Here is a 21,655-nt window from a genome sequence, read left to right as displayed (position 1 = left end):
GGGGTCTTGGTTTGAGAAAGTTGAGATACCTCCTAACTGAAAAGAGAGGCTTTCCCATCAAAGTAACAGAGCGCAGAAGTAAATGTGGAAGGAGAGTCTGCAAGATAGGGTCCAGTGACCATATCGTGAGATGCATGGAGATAAGAGCATAGCTAGCAAGGTAGATGAAACTCAGGTCACAAAGGACTCAAATTCTCAGCTAATTTATTTGGACTTCTTTCATGAATTGAATGAGGAACTGTTAAAGGTTTTGAGCTAAAGAATGTCATCATGAGCAGTGAGTTAGGAAAATTTCCCTAGAAACCATACATTTTCTGGAGGGAATGTTTGCAGATTGGCCGTGAAGATAGGAGGATAATACAGTAGTCCAGGAAGAGTTCTCTGAAAAAGGATGGTGATTATAAGGGCGATTGGAAAAGGAAGGAAGGGATGAATTGAGAAACACTTAAGGTTGCTATCCTCTTACTATCAGACACCTAGGAAGCATCATCAGTTATTGGAAGCTTTTTGTTAAACATGGTCTTTATCATGTAAGTCTTCTGTCTTATTTAGAAATCAGCCTACCACAAAACTTGGATAAATAGAACTTGGTGGTCATGAGCACTGACTTCCAAAAACACTGGAAAAGTTTCGTTTTTCAGGTTTGCATATTTATATACTTAAATATGTAGATATATACTATATTAATTTTATATTATTTTACTTCTTTTCATTTATTTAATTTTCTTGAACTTAATTTAATCAGTAAGCTATTTTCAAATCATGCTATAAAAAATGTTGTCACTCTGAAAGGTATACTATAGCCCCTGAAAACTTTCTTTCATGTAGGGGTTCTTGTTAGTTCCAACCACAAGAAGTATTTCTTTTGGACATATATTTTCAGTTTAATCTGAAGTTATAGGATGTCTCTTTCTTGGAGATATATATTCTATTTATAGACTACAGAGAAAATCAACTTTTTCACCATTATAATGTTATGGATGTAGTGCTGACTTTATAAAGTGTTTTTCCTAGAGCCAAAATGAAATTTTGAGACTATGGGGGGATAAAAATACAATTTGTATTCACTAAGGCATTTGACAAACTAATGAAGTTATGAAATAATGATATGAAACCCAACAGACCTATATATCCTTATTTCAAGGAAACCATGAAAATAGTTTTTTTAATTGAGTTTTTTTTTTTTAAATTATAATTTATTGGGGTGACAATGGTTAGTAAAATTACATAGGTTTCAAGTGTACAATTTTGTAAAAAATCATCTATATATCACATTGTGTGTTCACCACCCTAAGTCAGTTCTCCTTCCATCACCATATATTTGACCCCATTTTTTTAAAATTAAGCAATAAATGGTACCATATACACTATAAAAACTGTTAAACAGATATCATTTGTTCATTTGTTGTCAAATGCTATGTGTACAAGTAAGACAAATGAAAATCTTGGTATTCTTACTGAGTAGTAAGATGGTCTTTCAGGTCTAAAGGATGATTTTGGACTCTTGCATACAAACTCTTAGGGACATACACCAATATCTTCTAAGGGAGGAAAATAGGAAAGCATAGTAAAGAAAATTTAGCATTACATATTATCATTACACATGGTTATAGGCCTCTGCCTTTTATCTCACTCTTAATATAATAATGGAATGCCTACTATGTGCCAAGTACTGTGCTTGGTACTCTAACTATATCACCAAACAAAATAGACCAACTATTTTCTTTTTCATGAGAATATGATGTAATTGCAGAAACAGATCAATAAATAATTACACTGTGATGAGGCCATGTGATATGATAGCTCCAGGTGCATTTGGAATGCCTAACTAAAATGAATGCCAGAGGTAGTCATAAATACACAAAATAAAAATTGTTACCTTCTTATTCATTAACCAAGTATGGACACACAGATAAGTGACCGCAAATGAAAAAAATACATTATTTGATAGAGTTCAAAAATGAACTTCCAAAATTGGGAATTTAATGCAAATTGACACACACACACACACACACACACACACTCTACAACTAGCATGATACCTGGCACATAGTAGGTACTCTATAAGTATCAGTTGATAATTATCAGTTACATGAAGTAATAAATGGATCTTGTCTATAATGACGTAAAAGAACTTTTAAGTGGATCTCACCCAGCTGAGTCTTTCCCTTCTGTTTAAATGGTACTGCCATCTACACAGTAACAAAAGCCTGAAAGTAAGAGTCATCTTTAACTTCTCCCTTTCCCCTAGCCCCACAGATAGTTCATCTGCGTGTCTCATACTTTCTGCCCCTAAATATCTCTTAGAAACTTATCACTTGTTGCTCATTTCCACTGCCCCTAACCTGGTATAAGCTACCGTCATCTTTTCCCTAGTTACCACCATCTGGTCCATTTTGGTCTCCCCATTTCACTTCATAATCCTCTAATCCATTCTCTACGTAGTGAACTTCTGAAAACAAAAATTAGGTTGTATTTTTATACTTCTCCCTATTTCTCCCAACTTCCTATCCTTTTCCTAAAATATTCCAGTGGCTTCCCATTGAACTTAAAATCTAAGCTCAGTACCATGGTTACATGCTCTGAATGACCTTGCAGAGGCAAGTCTTAAAATTAATTATGTGATTGATTTATTTATTTACAAAGATTTGGGAAACATAGGCATACACCACTGATTCTCATTCACAGTAGTTATATTCTGTAAAGTTGTTGTGAACACTGAATTAACAAATACTGAATCACTGTCCCTAGGGGAAATACAGGGTTAGGTTCCTGGTCACAGTATATTTTATCAACCAATCAATATATAACCTTATTTTTCGTATGTTTCTGTTTAAAAACACCTTATGTGATATATATTGTTGAGTCATTAACATTGAACTCATGGCCAACAGCACTATTCATGCCTGAATGATGCTTTTCTGACACATGGGCAGACAGTCCCTAACTTATTATGGTTTGACTTATGATTTTCCGACTTTACAATGGTGCAAAAGTGATAATCATTCAGTAGAAACCATACTTTGAATTTTAAATTTTGCTCTTTTCCCAGGCTAGCAATAGTCGGTAAGATCCTCTCTCCTGATGCTGGGCAGCGGCAGTGAGCTGCAGTTTCCAGTCAGCCACGTGATCACGAGGTTAAACACCTGATACTGCACACTGTATTGTGTTGCCAGCATTTCTTTTTTTTATATTGCATTTTGTTTTCGCATCCCGTTGTGTCTCCAAAATGCCCATCTGTGTCTCCTTCTAGGGAGAACAAGAAAAGGGAGGCAATTACTCTTGAGATGAAAGTCAAGATAATTGCTGAACTGTAGGCCAATATAAGTGCCCTGAGCATGTTTAAGGTAGGCTGGGTTAAACTGGCCTCTGAGGTTCCGTAAGTCAGGTGTATTAAATTAATTTTCTACTTACAATATTTTCAGCCTCCACTGGGTTTATTGGACCCCATCATAAGTTGAGGAGCATCTGTATTTACTCCTGTAAGGCACATCACAGCCTTGTACTTCGGAATACTAAGCAGTACTTCAGCATTACACTGGAGGGTCATTTTTAAAAAGCCAAATCACCAATAAAAAGCACAAAAATGCAAAAAATGTGGCACTAAGTATACAGCAAAAAAAACACTTGTTTATAGTATGAGCTGTGAAACCAGAACGTACTAATCTTGTTCCACCCCAGCTGAGCACATGTACCCAGGGACTCACATTTTTTTACTGCTCTGCACATACACATATCCACAATGACTGAGGAAGCAACCCAAGTATTGATTTTGAGGTTATGAATAAATTTTAGCGAGTGGGTGAATTTGGAAATACAGAATTCATGGATAAGGAAGACTGGCTGTAGTTGGTATTGAAAGCCATGGGACCTCAGGAAATCACCTAGATTCTGAATATAAGGATACCGAAATTGAGCCCTGGGACATTTCAGAATGTGGGAGTCAGGCTCTACATATTACCAATTAGAGACCAAGCTCTGAGGAATAGAGACTATTAAGGTAGGAAGAAAATGAAGTGATTATGGTTTAATAGATGCTAAAAATACATTTCAAGAAGGAAGGGCAACACTAAATGCTGCTGAGAAACCAAGTACAATAAGAACAGAGTCGCTACTAGGGTCTCAGGGGCCTTCAGGAGACAGATGGTCAATTAGAGTAGAATGAGGTGTGAATTAGAATACATAGAATATGGATAAAGAGTTCAAGAAGATTTGCTCTAAAACAGAGCAGATAAGTGGAGAAGTAGCCAGAGAGGGCTATAGGCTTAAGGGAGATTTTTGCTTGCTTCCTCGTTTAATGTAGGAGGTAAGAATACATTTTTATGCTTTTGGTAATGATCAAGTCAAATAGAAAATGTGATCTGACCAAGTCACTCAGCATTTCTTGGCCTTAGTTTGTCTCTATATGAAATGAGGGACTTAAGCAGATAAAAATTTTCTCGATTTACTTTATATGTAAGAAAACCCTGTACTATAGTGATTTAAGAGTATAGATTCTAAAATCTGACTGCCTGGGTCTGTGTTTTAGCCTCACAACTCACTATCTATCAGATTTTGGATATCCCACTTAACCTTTCCTTATCAATACAAAGGGCAATCCAGGTATTGCTACCTGGGTTTGTGAGAATTATGAGGTAGTGCATATAAAATCCTTGGCACAGTGCTCAGCACGTAAATAGCACTCAGTACATGTTAACTGTATTTTACTGTTTGTCATCATGATTTTTATCATCCCATCTCTAAGATGCTATCAGCTGTGAGTGAATCGCATATTTATAACACACATTCTTTTAGCTCTCTCCACATACTCTATAGGGTATAGAGGGTATAGAAATGTCTTCTGCTGTTTTCTGTTATACTGTTATTAACAATGATCATTACTATGAATGAGCCCATAGGAAGTCTCATATTTAAAGCAGGATTCTTTGGAGGAAACAGTTTTCCTAATAAAAAATTATTCAACAAGTATTTGAAGAAGGCCTGCTATTTGCCAGGCTTTGTTTGAAGTGACACAATAGTGAACAAAACAAAAGTCCTAGTTCTCATGGAGCTGTAGTCTTAGTCAAAAAAGAGAAATCTTGACCTCGCCACAAATTTCAATTCCTTTTCAAAGTCCTACGGCATATGTGTTTGAAAGTTCAGAAAAGCATGTTTAAAAATTATATATAAAAGAAAAAAGATTTTTTTCGAAAGAAACAAATGGAAGAAGAAGGGGAAGAAGGAAAAAGAAGGGAGGGAGGGAGGGAGGGAGGGAGGGAGGGAAGGAAGGAAGGAAGGAAGGAAGGAAGGAAGGAAGGAAGGAAGGAAGGAAGGAAGGAATGGGGTGAGGGAGGGAGGAAAGGGAAGGGAGAAAGTTTCAGTATGGTAATATATAAAGGTTAAAAGTTTATTTTTCTGGTTGTCTGGGTTCTTGCGCATATCTGTCATATCTTCTTGGGAGGTTGGGTGTTAACAATTGTTTTTTATGATTTAAATTTGCTATCATTATTTTAGAAATCATCTTACTTTAATCTTAAGGTTATCTACTTAGTGGAGTTCCATAGTATAGCATATGTAACTATTAGACTTAAATTAATCTCAGAATTCAGGCTCACATTTATTGAGTACTAGGCACTATACCATTTCCTTTCCTCAAGGAGCTAGCAGGTAAGGCAGGTAGGTAAAAAGAAAATTTCTACATAATATAAGTTTTAAAATACAGATTATATACAGGCTACATATAGGAAAACAAGGGATTTTATTTAGCTCATTTAATTAACTGCTGACTCAAATGCATTTCTGAATTATCTTTAAAAATATATATTTATTAAACATGTAACTAACATACAGTATTATATTAGTTTCAGGGGTGCACCATAGTTATTCAACATTTATATACATAAAGAAGTGATCACCATGATAAGTCCAGCAACCAGCTGACACCATACTATGCTATTACAATATTATTGACTGTACTCCCCATGCTGCACATTACATCCCCGTGACTTATTTGTTTTATACCTGGAAATTTGAACCTCTTATTCCCCTTCACCTTTTCCTTCCCTTTTTTAATTTTTCAATTACAGTTGACATTCAATATTATTTTCTATTAATTTCAGGGGTACAGCATAGTGGTTAGACATTTATATAATTTAAGAAATGATCCCCCTGACTAGTCTAGTCCCCATCTGGTTCTTGGTTATTACCACATTATTGACTATATTCCCTATGCTTTACTTTGCATCCCCATGACAATTATGTAGTTACAATTTGTACTTAATGCCTTCACCTATTTCACCCTGCCCCCTAACACCCTTCCATCAATCACCTCAACAAATCTAGTACCCATCTGACACCATACATAGTTATTACAATATTATAGACATTATCCCTTATGCTGTACCCTACAACCTCATAACTACTTTGTGACACCAATTTGTACTTCTTAATGCCTCCCCTTCTTTCATCTATACCCCAATCCCCCTCCCATCTGGTAACCATCAAAGTGTTTTCTGTATCTATGAGTTTGTTTCTGCTTTGTTTATTTTATTCTTTAGATTCCACATATAAGCAAAATCACATTGTATCTGTCTGACACTCCACTGAGCACATCACCCTCCAGGTCCAAACATGCCTCCACAGATGGCAAGAACCCATTCCATTCCCTGGCCAAGCAGTATCCCATTGTATATATGTAGCCCCTACTTTTTATCCATTCATCCATCGACAGACACCCAGGCTGCCTCCTCATCTTGGCCATTGTAAACAATGCTGCGATGAGCATATGGATGCACACGGCCCCTCGAAGTAGCATTTGGGTTTCTTCGGATAAATATCTGGAAATGGGATTATTTGGTTTTAATTTGTCTCTTGTTATAGCCTTTGTTTTGTCTGGTATAAGTATTGCTATTCCACCTTTTTTAGTGTTTTTCATTTCCATTTTCATGAAATATCTTTTTCCACCCCTTTACTTTCCATCTGTGTATATCTTTCCATCTGAAGTGATTCTCTTATAGGCAGAATATGTAAGGTTTTTCTTTTCTTATCCATTCAGCCCTCCTTTGTCTTTTGATTGGAGCATTTAATACATTTACATTGAAATTAGATATGTAATTAGATATGAAATTTGATATGATAGATATGTTGCCATTGCAATTTTATTATTCATAATTTTGATCTTTTTTTCCCCCCATCCTAAAGAAGTCTCTCTAACATTCACTGTAATGCTGGTTTGGTGCTAATGAACTCCTTTAGCTTTTTCTTGTCTGGGAAGCTCTTTATCTATCCTTCAATTTTAAATGGTAGCTTTGCTGTCATTTAAATAGTCTATTAGAATAGTATTGGTTGTATGCCCTTGCTTTTCATCACTTTGAATGTTTCCTGACACTCCCTTCTGACCTGCAAAGTTTCTGTTGAGAAATAAGCTGACAATCTTATAGGGAGTTCCTTATAAGTTACCAGTTGTCTTTCTCTTGCTGCGTTTAGGATTCTCTCTTTGTCTTTAACCTTTGCCTTTGTTATTATAATGTATCTTGGTGTGGGCCTATTTATGTTCTTCTTGTTTGGGACTCTCTGCACTTCCTGGATTTTTATATCTATTTCCTTCACAAGGTTAGGAAAGTTTGCAGTCATTATTTATTCAAATAGGTTCTCAATCCCTTGCTTTCTCTCTTCTCCTTCTGGTTCCCCTATGATGCAAATGCTGGTAGACTTGATGTTGTCCCAAAGGTCTCTTAAATTATCCTCATTTTTATTGGATTCTCTTTTTCTTTTTTTTGGACCCTCTTTCTCAGGGTCTCAGGGAGTCACTAGATTGGGAGGCTTTGTGGTCACCAAGTTAATGTAGATTCTGGTTTGGTGCCACTGCTGAGCCTGGAGCTACTCAGCAAAAGTCTCAGCACACCGAGGCCAGTTGCTGCCCACCTTGAGCGCATGGACTCTGATAGTTTTCCAAGAAAGAGTGCAATGCTGGTGGGTCTGGCTGCTCAGGAGGAAGTATCTCTGGCATTGGGGAAGTTGAGCAGAGCTCACCAAGCCAATCAGATTCAGATTTGGATGTGTATGGGGGCGGGCTCAACATAGGAAAGATGACGCCCACCTGCAGGCTGCACAGAGGAAGAGGACCCCACACAGGGAAAATGGTGACTTTTCTCCAGTCCTCCTCCTGAAGCCACACACCTCAGTCTACCCCCTGTATGCCTCTAGTGCCCTCTGAATCACCGTCCCTCCACCAGAGCCCAGGGTGAATGCCTGTGAGTGAGTGAGTCTGTGCATGTGCTCCTTAAGAGAATGTCTGGGTTTCCTGCAGCCCTCTGTCCCACCCAGATGGTTGGACTCCCTACTGTTTTTCCCAGCCAGATGTTGTGGGGGATCCTCTTCCTGACACCAGTACTCTGGACTAGGGAGCTTATTGTGTTGTTGGAGTCCCTTGCTCCTCTGGGTGGGGAACCTCCATGGCTGAGAAATGCCTCTTGATTCTTAACCACCACATGGAGGTTTGGGGCCAGCCTGTTTCACGTCTCCACCCCTCCTACCAGTCTCAATGTGTCTTCTTCTTTATAACCTTAGTTACAAAACTTCTCTTCAGCTAGACTTCAGATGCTTCTCCAGGTTGATTGCTCTGTAATTCAATTGTAATTTTTATGTGTTCACAGAAGGAATTAGGCACTGTATTTATCTACTCCTTCATCTTAGATCTCCCTCAGTATACTCTGGATTATGTTTCAGAGACACTATTACCACTTGTATTTTCAGTGAACCAAACTGAAATTTTCTTTTTGTTCAAGTCACCTGTAACTTTTAAAACTTTTGTTAATCCTTGCATTTATATTATTTTACTTAATTTTCTACTGTTTTATTTTTCATTTTTTTCTAAACTTTAATATTATTGTTAACCTGTTCTACATCGCAAATAATTTATGATTACAGGGCTTCCAATTCAATGATTTATTCACTCTCAATTTTCAGGATATCATGGATCACCGATTTACTCTAAGAATCTTAAATTTATTACTTATTATGCTCCTATTTGGATTCCAAGCAATAAGGGGAGCACTAATGTGGATAATCTAAACTAGCAGACAGTAATTCTTATGCCCCTACTGTTTTCTTTCTTTTCTTTCGTTCTTTCTTTTTTTTTTTTTTTTGGTCCACTTGTTACACTTAATTATGTTAGTGTTGAAATGGATTGTATTAATTATCTAATCCAAAATATATGACTGCGTAGCCTTTATAAATGTTTTATGGACAAAATGCTTAATGCTTTAATTGAAAGCCCATTTCACCCAGTAATATTCATTTACTGGCCCTAGTTCTGCTTTCTGTGTCATATTATATAAATTTTTCTACGTTAAAGCCACTCATGTAGAGTCATGTTCTACGTGCATACAACTTACGCATATTCACCATACATTCTCCATTCCCTCTCCCACCATAAAAAGAGGCAAGGGAGAAAATAGGATAAAAGAACAATTTAAATAGTTATGGACATTCTACTCAAATATATACCTGGGACTGTGTATGAAATGAAAAACATATATCTCTTTTCTCTCTACCTGTCTGAGTTCCCATTATCCTTCCATGACATAAACAGAATATTTTAAGATAAACCTTTTTCGTACAATATGGCCACTAAATACAAGGCAACTACTTTCATTTTCTGCTGCTTGATGAAAACAAATAGCCATTTATCAAAATAGGAGGAAAAACTTGTGATGTTGGATCAATTAAAGTTTGTATATTATGCTTGAGTATAATATTTTCCTAAGGACTTTTCAGGATAATTTGATTTTCACCTTAAGACCTACATTAGAATCCAATCCCTAAATAAGATATCACTCCATTTAATATGGAGATTCTTTCATCCTTTGATATTTTTCTTTTGCAAGCTAAAAGAGCCTAAGTTTATCAACATTCCCCAAATATGACATGGTTTTCACATGGTCAGTCTCTTGGTTGCTTTTCACTGAATGCATATAGTTTGCCAATTTTCCATTAAAATTGTGTCTCCAGAGCCTTCTTATATCTCAGTTGTGGTGAGTTCAGTACAAAGAATAATGGGACACTGCATTTCTGTTAATGTGTGTGTTCCCTTGCTGTTGCACCTTTCATTTCTGAGATATAACTAATTTTTTTTTGAAAACCTACTGAAAAAGACAAATACAATAGTCCTGACTTTCCCAACTCGTCATGTGGGCCACCATTTGGATTTGCGTCATATCTGAGTTTCACCAGCTCCCTCCTCAGTTTTTGTCACTTCTTGGTAAAACTTGCACTATGAGTTATCTATTAAATCACTTCACTTTTTATATTAAACATGCTTATTTAATGAAGAAACTACACTTTCGTATCTTACATCGAAAACCAGTATCACTTAAAGGTAAATATAACATTTAATACAATATGAAATTAATGAATACAATAAAATATGATATTGTTGTCTGCAGATTCTGCACCTAAGTATGGTTCTCTCTATAAAAAGACCTACTAGCCATCAGCTCTTTGAGAGAGATATCACTGATTGTACAGTTGTGTAGCCACTGCTGCTCCTCAGTCAGAACACTTGCCATGTAACTGCCATGGAAGGGCAGGCCATAGTGTAAGGAATTAGATATAGATTTGAGAGTTAGTTGCTATGTGATTTGGGGCATGCAGTTTAAGCACTCTGAGGCTCAATATTCTAATTTCTAAAATGAGAATAGTCATACCCATCTCATTAAAGTTAATGAGATGACAAATAGAAGGTGCCAGGCACATGGTAAATGCTCATTACTGATCACTACTACTGTTCTTGTTCGTGTTCATTTTATCTCCCAGTGTCCAACTGTCTAGGTTTGAATATAATTGTTTTCCAAGTCAAGTTAATCACTTGTGGTAAAGTTATACTGTGAATGCATTTGATTTATATTTTACCATGGTTAATAACTTATAACCAACTAATTTTTATCATCAGAAAATCCAGAATAATTAGAACGTGGCCAAAGATGAATTTAGAAGTGTGATGTTATGTAACATTGGTGCTTGTTTGCTGATACCATATACCCTCTGCGTACTCAAATCGTAAATATCATTCAGCACATATTTGCTGAGTACCTAGTATGATCTAGGCACTGAGGGTATGACAGTGAGCAAAAGAGCTGACATTACATTCTAGTGGTGGGAAACAAGCACAACAATAAATAAGCAAGGACATATCAAATAATAATCAAAAGATGTACGGATAATTAAAAGACGGTGTTGTAAAAGATACTGAATGATGAGACGCTTCCTCTTTAATATAGAGTGGTCATGGAAGTTCTCTGAGGAATTGATATTTATAGGGATCATAATAAGCAGACCTCCCTACAAAGACTGCGAGGAAACAGGTCATGTAATGGCCCTCAGTTGAGCCAAACCTGGCATATTAAGCAATAGAAAGATGGCCCCTGTAGTGGTAAAGATAGTGAGTGGTATAAACATGCAGTCAGTGAATCGGATAGGGTCAGATCACATAGGGCTTTGGAGGTCAATATCCTTTAAGCTTAGTTCACAGTGTGGTGGAGGATTTTAAGGAGGGAAATGGCATGGTCTGATGTTTGTTTTAAATGATTGCTATATCGCTTTGTGGAAAATGGATGTGGAGTTATGGTTGAGTGAAAAGAGAATGATCAGTTAGGAGGTTATACTGCAGTCCCAGTAAAAGTCAATGATGGCTTAGGCCGTTTGGGGAAATATTGAGAAGATCCTAGATCCTGAATATGTTTTAGCAGTAAAGTTGCCAGGACTTGCTTGTAGATTTGACAGAGCAAGAAGGAAATCAAGAGGATTCCTATGTTTTTGGCTTGAAAAACTAGGTGAGTGGTGCAGTTGGTGCAGACATGGGAAGGACAAAGAAAGAAGCAGGTTTGCAGAAAAAAAAAAAGAAAAGTTGTGTTTGTGCTAGGTTAACTTTAAAATGCTTAGCAGACATCAAAGCAGAGATACCAAGACATATGCCCCTGGAGTTCCTGGGAGAAGTGAGGTCTAAAGATAAAGATTTGAGAGTCCTAAACATTTGGGATTTATGGTTATGATCTTAAAGTGAGAACCGTTAGCATGGGTGGGTGTTTCTCTTCAGCAGTGCTTGAGTGGTTCCTAATGTGGAGCTTTAAACAGCAAGTACAGTGAAGGTTAAAAAAAAGAGGCGTTATTGTAGTGTCAGAGTTCCAGGTTTTATTCTTTAATAGATTGTAACATCTGTGGGACAATGAATTCAGCCCATTTTTGATTATCTCTTTTATGGATTATACCTGGATTTAATAGTCGAGTGGTTGCTTTCCGGGCTGTCAATTCATCTGAACAATTCTATTATGTGTTCCTGGAAACTTTAGTATGATATCAAAACTGAATTTTAAAATATATATATAGTAGTGGGGGAAAAGTTCCAAAAAGACATAATTACTTTATTTAAATTACTTTATTTACACTTTAAATTGAGCTGTTCTCTTCATGTATAATCACGGAATAAAAAGAATTTTGGGGGAGCCTTTTAAGTCATGGATTCTAACTTCACAGTCAGCCAGGTAGAAAAAACAAAGATACATGAAACCATAATGGGCCAATTATTTGGGTGACTGTGATAGTCATTAGTTCTGTTCACTAAATATTTCCAGCTCTCTGCCTTCTTGGCACATAGTAAAATTGAACTTCGTAGTTATAGTTGAGTGAGGCTAGAAGGCTAGTTCTTACCAGCAAGTTTTGATTAAAAGTGTCAGGTGTAATTTTGGAGCCAGAGAACTTTCTTTCCTTTTGCTATAGTAACTGGCAATGTTGGTCCTGTCATCCTAGGTCCTGAAATGAGAACACCACAGAGTGGAGCTCTCAGGCATACCTGATGGACATATGGCACAAATGAGAAGTTAAAGCTTTGTTGTTTCAAGCCACTGAGGTCTTGGGGTATTTGTTACTGCAGTGTAACCTAACTTATTAAAACAGAGACATGTCCACTTACAGCATATCCTTAGTAACATCACACTACTGTTTTAAAAGTAGTGACAAAGGAACATTGATCAAAAGTTCAATACCACTGCCATGAAGTGAATATTGACACCTTTACTGTAAGCAAGTAGAGGGTCAGAATAAATCACTGTTTAGTTCTATTACTACAAATTTAGGAATATATAGCATACTTCCAAATGTTACAATTTGGAAGTTTTCTTTTCTCTCAGTACCAATTTAATTGTATAATATGGCAACTTTAGGACAACAACGATTCAACAATTTTACAAAGAAATTGATATCGTTTTTAATAAAGAAAAAAATAGCATTTTCGTCTTTTTCTCAAGCAGGCAGTGGAAGTAGATTTTATTATTCACAGAGCTATTTAACAAACGTTCTTTTATAAGCTCATCTTGTGCCAGTCAATACAAATGGAGTCCAGCCCCCATCCAGAAGGTTAAGAGAGAAAAACACTCAGATTTGACATCACTTCACCCCACCTAATGACTTCACTTTCCATTTGACTTGCTTGTTGTCTGGCTTAGTTATTCATTGAACCCAAAAAAATGTACTAACCAAATTAAAGCTGTAGTCTTCTCTCCTACTAAGTAAGCAGAGATTAACCACAATGCAGATGATCCAGAAACTAATAGACTAATTTTTAGTCGTAGACTTTTTGAGGTGGGGCTAGAGTAAGATAGTCCTTTCCATTCCTTTATCAAATACTTAATGGTATCTTTATACATTGTTTACTTTAAACTGGCATGGAATGTTGCCAGATGAAGCATGGTAGGAGGGGGCTTTTTTTCATGGTCATTGTCTATGCCCATTGTCTATCTCCTCACGATTTCTCTATATGTCCTCTTTCCTGGACTTTGTTTGGTGTAGCATTTGCCTGCACTACACTGATAGTATCTATAGGAAAAAATTTCTGGTATTCCAACCTAATGTTTGCAGAGAATTTCCTCTGTACCTTATTCATTGCAAACTAAATATTCCACTCTAAAGGACATCCTACTATACTGGTGTAGTTCTAAGAATATCAAGCAAAGATGTTGGTGACTTGGGTTCCAGTTTCAACTGTGCAATTTACTGAACTGTATGCCGTGTTTAACATCTTTCAAATCTGTCTCCTTTCCGTGTCCCTGTTACTGCCTGGTTTATATAGCTTCCTTCCAGAGTGATCCTTTTAAGATGTTAATCACTTCAAATCTTTTAATGAGTCCTTACAGTTTTCAGGATAAAGTTCAAACCTCTTAGCTTAGTACACAGAGTCTTTCATGAGCTGCCCCTTACCTGACTCTCTAGCCCTGAGGTTGTGACCTCGCAGCCTGTTAGCAAAACTCAGCTCGCATATGTGTTTGTTCTGGTCTGTACCGTGTTTTCTTAAAAATTTGGTACCGACATTAATTTAAAAATTGAGAGATTTCTGGCTTCTCTTGAAATTATAAGATTATCCCCTCATATGGTAGCAATTGGCTATACTGACTGAACAGTGAGTATGTGTCTTTAGAGAGGACATGCACTCCTTAATTTAGCACAGTCCTTACCCACAAAGTTTCACTCATTTATGTCACTTGTGGGCATTTGAATTTTCATCTTTCTCTGGCCTCCTCTCCAGCCACTTTTTAATGCTTCTCCTTTATATCACTGAATTATACCAAGTTCTCCTAAAGTTTTATGCTTACCCTTGCCTGGATGCCCTCCTGCCTTTCCATTTCTTTATCTCACTGATCCATCCATTTCCTTTAAAGTACAATTCAATTGCTGCCTTCTTCAGAAAACTCACCCAACCTTCCTTTCTCATGCGCCTGTGCCACCTTATTCTCCCATAGCATCTATCACATTGTACAGTATTTGTTGATTTATTTGTTGGTATCCCCCACTAGGATCCCCACTAGGGTGTGAACTCCTTGGGGACAGAGGCAACATATAATTTGTCTTTGTATTATAGTTTAGGCTCTGAGGAACCATTGCCACCCTCAGTATTACTATCTATAAAATGAATTAGATAATCTCTAGGTTCTTTTATTTGAAAATGTGCTCTCTACGCTTCATTTTGGGGAATCTAAGGTCAGAGGTTGCTCTGAATAGATTTTAACAAAAGGTCAGATACATACTAAACAAGACTTAAAGATACTAAAGCATGTGGTGTCCTAAAGTGCCAAGTTAACAAAGGTATCCTCCTTCAAAGGCGACTATATGCTTTGATTAGTCGTTCCTATATAGAAGCTGACTGAGGGATCATTGTCCTAAGACAGCAGAAGGCTAATCCATTAATCAATCTGATGACATTTAACAGAAAGGAATTATTGATGCTTCAAAGAGGACATTTAATAGCGACCTATTTGACATCATAAGGAAGATGAGAAAATATGTCAGAAAGAAATAGAATCTGAATCAAATGCTATAAATGGGGTTAGTTTCCATTTAAAAAGCAGAATAGAAAATGGGTGCCTACTGCCATTGTCCCCAGTTTGAGGGGTGGTGATCATCAAAGTCAGTTGGCATGACAATGAACGCCTTAAAACCATTTGACACAGAAATTCTGCCTCCAGGAATTTATCCTAAGGAAATAACCATGAATGTACATAGAGATCTGAATGTTGTTTGTAGTAGGAAAAAAAAAAAGAAAAAAAAATCTGGGGTGGCTGGTCAGCTCAGTTGGTTAGAGCGTGGTGCTGATAACACCAAGGTTGCTGGTTCGATCCCCACATGGGCCACTGTGAGTTGTGCCCTCCTTAAAAAAAAAAAAAAAAAAAAAAAAAAGGAAGTAATTTAATTGTCCAAAATTAGGAATTTGTTTAAGTCAATGATTTTAAAATAGAACTTCTTACTTAGAGTATAGGGTTCTGCAGGAATGTGTTGATAACCATCTCAGAAGAATTCTGCACTTCATTCTGCACTTCAACCAGAATTATTTCATGTTCAATCAAGAGCTGGGAGCCTGTGGTCTTCTGACTTCATTGTTTTTTCTTCTGTCCACCCAGGTTGTAAAATGGATAGTCATAATTTTCATTTTTCTCACTTGTGTCTACCTAGGTGGAGCATCTATTATTGTGTTATTTCTTTTTTCTGTAAGTGAAAACTGTTTTTTTTTAAATGCCAGTGGTCAAAATTTCTCTATTGAGAAAAATTGGCACAAACTAGGACATTCAAACAGGTCCTGAAACTGTCATATGACTCATTGTTTTGATTTATACAATTAGAGTTTTGTAATATACTTTATTCCTCTAATTCATTAAATGTGTATGTTAGCGCGGATTTATAATTTGGTATTGAACACACTTGACCTCAAATAATTCTTACAGTTTGACTTTACTTTTGGCACCTAAAAGGTAGACGTTAGATACATGTTCCATCTGCCCCACCTTCCTTCTCAGACATGAATGTTCTTGGGAAATACTGTCTTAGTTGGAATTCAGGATCTTAACTCATCTCTGAGTTATCCTACTATGATCACATTGACACCCCCCAAAATGTAATGGTTTTGTGTCATATTTTTTACATATATGTATGTATGTCAGTACTTTCCCATGGTTATTTTTGTTTTAATGTTGGGAAATGAAAATTGGGTGGCCACTTGAGCTTGAGGACTCTGAAGAAATAATGCGAGGTAATGTGTTTCAAATAAAGGAAAATGGGAAGATTCAGAAACATCAGTTACTCCCCAAAAATCCTCTACAACCCACAGCCCCCGAAAAAGTAAATAAATAAAAGGTGAATAATTCATAAAGACAAGCAATCAGAATAAATAAGTGAATGGCACTTTTTATTTAAGGTGAAGGTGATATCATTTATTATTGATGATCCTATTCATGAAAAAAAACTAGAAATGAGGCGGCTTTATAGAGATTCTTTATGAACCATTTCCCCAAAGAATCTTAATGTTTTAATTAATTAAAATGCAAACCTTTCAGGATTCTAGCTTATAAAGAACATTTTGTTTAAAAGAATTGTAACTTAAACTGAAATCATTTATACAGTTGTTTTAACTAAAATAATTTCTTTGAACTACCACATGTAGTAGATTTGGGGTAAATTTTCAAATATTTTTTAAATGTCATAGTTTTGCAACCTCTTCTGATTTAGTAATTCTAATTGTTTTAATACATTAAGGCTGCTGTTCATTTACTCTGAGAATCAAGCACAGAACCTCATGGATATTAAAAAAAAGGAATCAGATTTGTAAACAATCAATTTAATAACTTGAACTTATATACAAATATATTTTTTCATGATTAAACCTTTGATATATATATCAAAGTGTTTCCAGTGAAGCGTTTAAAGCTAGGAATGACTGTGCCAAGCTAAGTTTTATTATTGAAATATTCTTATGACACTTCTTGGTTAAAATTTTAAGTTAAATACCCACAGTATATACTTTTAGAATAGTAGCACTACCTGATTTTATTTTTCAGATCCTATTTGAGAAATAATATTTTATTTATATATAAAAGTATATAACTTTTAAAGCATACATACACACACACACACACACACACACACACACACACACATTATTTAGGTTTGACTCAAAACCTGTGAGAGTGGGAGACGGAAGATTATTCAGAAATGAGCATAGTGAAGTTGGTGACATAGCCATAATTTCCTGACTATTGCACAGACCTGGATTCTGCTGCATGTCCAGCATTATTTCCACTAATCTTGTAGCCTCTATAAATGAATGTGTACCCTAGAATTTCTTACAGCTTAATAAAAGCAAGTTGCAATATTGAACATACATTATAATGGCAATTAATAAAAATTAGAACAGAAAATAGTAAATACTTTTCTATTGGTACATAAACATCCTGAAGGGTTACATATAAACTGTTAATTATGGTTACCTCTGCGGCAGGTGGGGGTTGAAATTGGGGGTATATGTCAATATCTCGGGATTTTAGCCATTTCTGAAGTGCAGTCTAAATATAGTCATGCATGGCTTTTAGAATTGAAAATAAAATAATTTTTAAAACCATAAAGTGTGTATGGGTGGATTTTGGGGTATTTTCTGGGAGTGTTTGGACTATACCAGGAAGGGGAAGGGATGATAGAGAGATAATTGGCATAGTCGGTACCGTTTTGTGAATAAAAGAGGTCATTGCTCTGTCTTTGGAATCTCTACGTGATATTTTTTATAGTTTGTTTTGACCTACTGGTTGACAGAAACAAAGTAATTGAAAGTCAGCATCTTTTCAGACTCATTCTAATTTTTTCATTGTTTTGGGAAATACTCAGTAATCAGAGAAACTGTCTGTGGTGCTATATTGCACAGCAGATTGATATCCATCAAAGGGGGGGCGTTTGTTTCATCACAATCGCCTTGATAAATTAAAAGTAATGAATTCAGTTGAAAACCACAAGTATGTTCTTGTAATTCTGTGTCGTATAATTTTTTTTGGTCCTGTTGGTAATTCCTTTGGGCTTTGTTCAGAGGGGTGGAGGCGTGGGCTGTGACTACCTCCGCTTTCACTCCACCCACTTAGGATGTGGCATCTGATTTACGAAAACTAAAAACATGACTTTTCACAGGAGCTCCTTATTCCTTTTTTAAAAGTTCGTTTGAATCAGAAGTGGGATTAGTCAAAGATATCCCCTGCCCTTGGGGTATGTTCCTTAGAAAAGCCAGAGGATCCAGCCCTTAATTCCTGGTTCGTAAGATAATATCCATAGTTGGGTGAGGTTCTAGAGATGGAATAATCTGGCACAGTGCATCTCTGACTGAAGTCTAAATCTGACTCTTGGGACTGGTGGACTATGAATTGGTCTGTCTGTGTGAATTTCAATTTCCTTTTTAAACTAATCAACTTCTTGTCAGAAATACCTAAATGAGCTCCCTGTTAAACTTCTTCTCTGACCTTCTGAATCATGCATTTGCTTTTCTGTCTGACAGCTTGTCATCTTTATTCTATGCCCAGAGCAACCAACAGTGGTCCTCACCCTCTCTTAGTGGCTCTCTGAAGTGATTCTCCAAGCTGTATTCTTTATCATACAGGAAACTATCTTCATTTGAGATAACAATAAATGATACCAACAATACCAGCGGCCACAGTTTATTTAGCACCTACTATGTAGGTTTCCACCAATATACCACGTAGATTCTCCTAGTCCTTACAACAATCTAGCAAGGTAAATCTTACTATCCTCACTAGACAGAAAGAAACAGATACAGGGAACTTTCGCAAGCTAAGCTTTCCCTCAAACACATGACAAAGTAAGGAGTTAGATCCATGTCTAAGTAGTATACTCCAAAACAGGCCTGTCTGATAGCAAGTCTCACTCTGCAGTGGAAACAGACAGTGACATTCCAATGAACACGTTGCTATCAAAATCAGTTCTACGAAGCAAGCATGACAGTTTCTTGTTAATTTTGATGTTTGCTGTAAATTAAACAGATAGGAGTTAAATTATTGAAAAAAAATAGTTGCTATTATTTTTCTTGATGTTTCTGCTTCAAAGACTACATATATTAAATGGTGTTTTCAGATATGTATTTAATGTTTTTCAGATATTGTCTGATATTCTGCTAGCCACATGACTGTTCTATCCTAGAAATGGTTCAGAGAAATTGTGTACCACTGGCCTCTGTTCTTCAATAACTACAACAATGTTAACACATAATCACTGGTTTGGAAAAGGGGAATGACTTCTGTTCAGTCAAAATCATATCAGTTAAGATACGGGCTTTAGAATCATGAACTTTACTACCTACTATTTTGACCTTAGACAAATTATTTCATATCACTAAACTTCATATTCCGTGTCTATTAAAGAATGTGATGAGAGGTCTTAACTGATAGCTCTTTGGTTGTTTATTTTCTCTTGTTTTAGTGTTTAATTAGATAATCCATGTAAATACTTAGCATAGTACATGTCATATGATAATAAATGTTTCTTTTTACTGTTAATGTAATTTTTATTTGAAATTAACTTTTAAATTGGTAGTTGTATAGCATAATGTCTTAAGACACTTAACATGCTATAAAAATTTATTGACGTAGATCAAAAAACATTGTAAGGTTTTGATGAAAGTTTGTTTTTCATTCTTAGCTAGATTTCAAGTATATACTAATGTGTGTATATATCTTGAAACCCTTATAAAAGGACTGACTTTCTAAAAATTTCTTAGTGGCTAGTGAAAATGGAAATAAGAACAGATCCATTGTTTGGGACTTTCATCATGTGAAAATATGTTTTCCTGTTGCTGCCTAGATTCGATGAGAATAAAAATTATCGAACATCATTATTCCAGTAACATGAACCGTCTCCTTGGTCCTAAATGCCAAACACCTAAGCATTGTGTCATTGTCACTGGGAATCCTAAGGTGAAAGGGAACAAATAGAGGGTTGTGTGTCAGTCAGGGTTCTCCAGAGAAACAGAACAGGAGAGATGTATGTTAGTGTGTGTGTACACATATACATATACATATTCATTCATACCTATGTACGTGTGTGTGTATGGTGTGATCAAAAACTATGGTGAATGTTTAAATAAAAAAATTATTACAGTAAAAGACACATGCCCATTGATCCCCCTCAAAATACACCCCTCACCTCGAACACACTTATCCCATCGTTCTTACTACTTTCTGAGGCAGTTCTGGAAGTCCTGTTTCGTGAGTGTCTTTAGTTGCGCTGTTGTTGATGCTTCGATGTCCTGAATCATTCTGACTTTGGGGAAGAGCCAGAAGTCACACAGTGCCAGATGCAGTGAATAAGGTGGATGAGGACACACTGTGATGTCTTTATTTGACAGAAATTATCGTCCAGAAGCAATGTGTGACACGGAGCCTTTCCGTTGTGATCACAAAATAAAGTGAATGCTGCTGTCAAGTGCCATCCAATGGAAAGACAGTGATCTTCAATATGGGAAGTGGTGCGTCGAACCTTAGTAACTGTGTGACAACTTTCAGCTTGTGTAGTGCAGTCAGTCGGATGTGAGCTATGGTTAAGAGAAGGTATGTTTTCAAGTGTGCCATAAATCATCCTCCATCATCACAACACTCCGTGTTACACATCGCTTTTTGGTAGAAGCAAACAACTTGGCCTCTGTCAGCCAACATGTCAGCAGAGCTGCATCTTCCCAGGAGCCTGAACCATCACTGGCTTCTGGCTTTAGCTCTTCTCTCCGCTCAGGGGCTGCTGATCTGGTTTCTCCTCCTCAGCCAGCTGGCCCTCTGTCCTGGAGGGATCTTCAGGGCTCTCACCATCCTCTTAGGTCTGACAGCTGGGTTGAATCCTCCTGACCTAGCTGACTGGCAGAGATCCTTCCTTGGCCTTCCTTTTCGGAACTCTCTTTTTCGGATGTTTACCTGCAATGCAAAGTGGTGTCATGGCCAGATGCCTCTCCACACCCACTGCATGGAGCTGAAGAAGAGTAGTATGACACTGAGGAAGCCGACGTTGCTGGCAACCCCTATGCGGGTACAGCTCATTGGAACATTGCACAGCAGGTACCTGAGCCCAGAGACGTGGGCAGGGAAGCTGGATGCACTTGCTTTGGACCTCGATATTCGTTCCAGTAGAGGACACATATGGCTTCTCTCTGTAGTCCGGATACAGGTCCACCTCCAGGAGCCACTTCTGCTCTGCAAAGCTGAACAGCAGGAAGCCAGAGGCATCTGGTGCAGGTCTTAGTGGTAATGCAGCAGCACAGAGCATGAAGAAATGGAAATGATTTAGCCGCCTCTTGCGTAGCATGAAATGGTGACCAAGAACA

The 21,655-nt window shown here is 36.8% G+C and overlaps 1 protein-coding gene and 1 pseudogene across 2 annotated transcripts in view; one reads left to right on the top strand and one right to left on the bottom strand.

Moving 5' to 3' along the window:
* Positions 1-21,655, top strand: part of XRCC4 (X-ray repair cross complementing 4) — a 342,504-nt gene that overhangs the window by 171,204 nt on the left and 149,645 nt on the right. The gene's annotated exons all lie outside the window — the stretch shown is intronic.
* Positions 20,903-21,655, bottom strand: part of LOC109455055 (seipin) — a 1,332-nt pseudogene continuing 579 nt past the window's right edge.

This window comes from Rhinolophus sinicus, linkage group LG03 (assembly GCF_036562045.2).
Source record: "Rhinolophus sinicus isolate RSC01 linkage group LG03, ASM3656204v1, whole genome shotgun sequence".
Classification (NCBI taxonomy): domain Eukaryota; kingdom Metazoa; phylum Chordata; class Mammalia; order Chiroptera; family Rhinolophidae; genus Rhinolophus; species Rhinolophus sinicus.
The sequence above is the reverse complement of the archived record's forward strand: the minus strand, read 5'-3'. Positions and strand labels throughout refer to the sequence as shown.